Source organism: Octopus bimaculoides, chromosome 18 (assembly GCF_001194135.2).
Source record: "Octopus bimaculoides isolate UCB-OBI-ISO-001 chromosome 18, ASM119413v2, whole genome shotgun sequence".
Lineage (NCBI taxonomy): Eukaryota > Metazoa > Mollusca > Cephalopoda > Octopoda > Octopodidae > Octopus > Octopus bimaculoides.
Genome location: NC_068998.1, coordinates 46,321,483 through 46,324,659, shown reverse-complemented (window position 1 = coordinate 46,324,659; position 3,177 = coordinate 46,321,483). Strand labels below are relative to the sequence as shown.

General features: G+C 40.5%; 1 protein-coding gene across 6 annotated transcripts in view; it reads left to right on the top strand.

The window, feature by feature from the left end:
- Positions 1 to 3,177, top strand: part of LOC106877380 (solute carrier family 28 member 3) — a 184,474-nt gene that overhangs the window by 137,140 nt on the left and 44,157 nt on the right. The gene's annotated exons all lie outside the window — the stretch shown is intronic.

The window sequence follows — 3,177 nt, the reverse complement described above, 5'->3', positions numbered from 1 at the left end:
TATATATATATATATATATATATATCCTTTAAGTTCGTTTACGGGAAACGTTTTGAATATGCATTCAAAAGCCCCTAGACGCGCGTAGTGATGCATTAAAATATTTATAAATTCTTCCTAAGGATCATTATTTTTATCACTATTTATATGTATGTAAGTAGTATTGAACCAGTGCGTGTGTTTAAACTAATTTTTGTTCGTATGATGACATTCCCTACTCACAACAAAACTTGTTTCAACACGATTTCACAAATCCAAACCAAAATACAAAAACGAAATCCATACATACATACATACATACATACATACATACATACATACATACATACATACATACATACATACATACATACATACATGCATCGATCGTCTCATGAGTTGATAAACTATTGAACTTGACTCTACCAAACCACAGCAACACAATAACTATGTTGTTGTTATTGTTTTGTTGTTGCTGTTCATATTGTTCATATTTGTTCCTGACAAAAATACAAAAAATTCTTGTCCTATATATATATAAACACCAATAACCTTAGAACCTATGATTGTGTGTGTGTGTGTGTGTGTGTCTGTGTACATACACACCCAGGCGTAGCTGTGTGGTAAGAAGCTTGCTTCCCAACCACATGGTTCTGGGTTCAGTCCCACTGCGCGGCAATTTGGGCAAGTGTGTTCTTCTATAGCCTCGGTCCGCGCATTTTCTGATTTTCATTCAACTCATGTGGTACCCATTTGTCAAGCATTTTTTGATTTTCCGATCCCATGCAAATAGTTGAAGGTATTTTTCTACCTAACTTGAAGTTCTTTTGCCAGTTCTCGAGTGGTTTTACGTGGATAACCTTTAATTGACCGTCATCGATGACAGATGGGCGTCCATTACACTCATAAGGCTTAGGTCTCCACTGCTAAATCATTTAAACCATTTTCGAGATGACCGCTCACTGGTCATTTCTTCAACAAAAGTTTAGTTGATATCGTGAGCAGTTTCATCTGCTTTACGTCCTTTACGTTTTAAGAATGAATTGATACGTTATTATGTTTTGAAACAAAATATTCCATAACATTGGTAATATGTCAGTTTCAAATTTTGGCACAAGACCAGCAATTTGGTGGGAAGGATTAGTCGATTACATCGACCCCAAGCGCTCAACAGATACTTATTTTATGGACTCTGAGAAAGGCAAAGTCGACCTCAGCGGAATTTCAACTCAGATCGTAAAGACGGATGAAATTCCGATAAGCATTTTGTCCGACGAGTTAACGATTCTCCAGCTCACCGCATTTACTTTCATAATATATTACATGCTAAAAAGCGGCGAGCTGGCAGGAACGTTGGCACGCCGGGCGAAAAGCTTAGCGGTATTTCGTCTGCCGCTACGTTCTGAGTTCAAATTCCGCCGAGGTCAACTTTGTCTTTCATCCTTTCGGGATCGATTAAACAAGTGCCAGTTACGCACTGGGTTCGATATAATCAGCTTAATCCGTTTGTCTGTCCTTGTTTGTCCCCTCTGTGTGTAGTCCCTTGTGGGCAGTAAAGAAATAAGAAATGTTGGCACGCCGGGCGAAATACTTAGCGGTATTTCGTCTGTCTTTACGTTCTGAGTTCAAATTCCGCCGAGGTCGACTTTGCCTTTCATTCTTTCGGGGTCGATAAATTAAGTACCAGTTGCGTACTGGGTCGATGTAATCGACTGCCCCCACCTCCCCCCAAAATTTCGGGCTTTGTACCTAGAGTAGGAAAGAATATGTTACATGCCAGAACTGATCAGCTTAGGACCTTCGAAATTGCTTCAGGAAAATTCTGTGGCCTAATAAAGGGCGAAGACACCACGACTTAATTGATGTTATTGGCAGAGACGCACAACATCAGATTAAAGATCTATCAATCCTAACGGAAGATAGAGATTCCTGGTGTGGCATTGGGTGCGGGTGGAAGGGAAGTATTTCGGTTTTGGCCTCTTTAAGAAGGGAAGAATTTTTGAAGATTCTCTTAAAATGAAATGTTATTGAGTTTGCGTTTATGAACAATATTTTGGGATGATTATTATTTTTTCTTGCCAAATAAATACACGCACTATATATTCGTTCTTCAAACGTGGATGAAAGAGTCGCTGAAGAGGTCACAGAAGTGTGGCGGAAGATTTCTAGACAATGGACATAAGATAAGATAAGAACAATAATAAATGACCACTCCGAAATATAACAATATTATTGAGTTTAACTTCGGAAGAAAACGAAATTAATAAGAAGAAGGGCATAACGTAATTAATTTAAAAAATAGAGAAATAAACAGCAGGGGGGAGGGAGGGAGGAAGGAAGGACAGTAAGAAATGGGGAGGGTGTGAGGAGGTGAAGAGGAGAAACGTGGAGAGGGAGAGGAGGCGAGTGGGAGGAAGAAGGAGGGAGGGAGAGGAGTGGGAGGAGAAATAGAAACGAGCAAGAGGAGGAGAGAGGGGAGACGGATAAGGAGGAGGAGAGAGGCAGGGGAGTGTGAAGGGGAGAAGGAAGTTCGACGGAGAGGGGGAGTAGAAAGACTGATACGAGAAGAAGCGAATGCGAAGAGATGAGGAGGTTAAGGGGCGGTAGTGGGAGGAGTGGGTGACGGGGTAGAAACACACCTTCCATCCCATCTCCACCCACTTAAGCAGGCAGGAATGTTGTGGTTGTTGTGATTGTTGTTGTTGTGGTTGTTGAATATTCCTTTCAAAAATTCGTCTTTAGGTCCAATTCTCATTGGACACACATACACACACATTTACAAGTGTGTGTGTGTGTGTGCGCGCCTCTGTGTGTGTATATAACTGTGAGAGAAGGGCGTGATGCTTAAAATGGATGTGGATAAAGGTGTGAGCATGTACTCGCGAACGCACTCATGAAGAATATGCATATACACACATACATATATACGGACACAAATATATGCACACATACACACACACTCACACACGAAACTAATACTTACAGAAGCAGATACACTGATAAACAGACCTTCGCACTATACATACATACATACATACATACATACATACATACATACATATATACACACACACACATATATATATATATATACGCACCCTCTCCCTCCATTCCTCACCCACATTCATTCCCTCTATATGTAAACACACACGTGTATCTCTCTTCCTCTCTCTCTCTCTCTCTCTCTCTCTCTCTCTA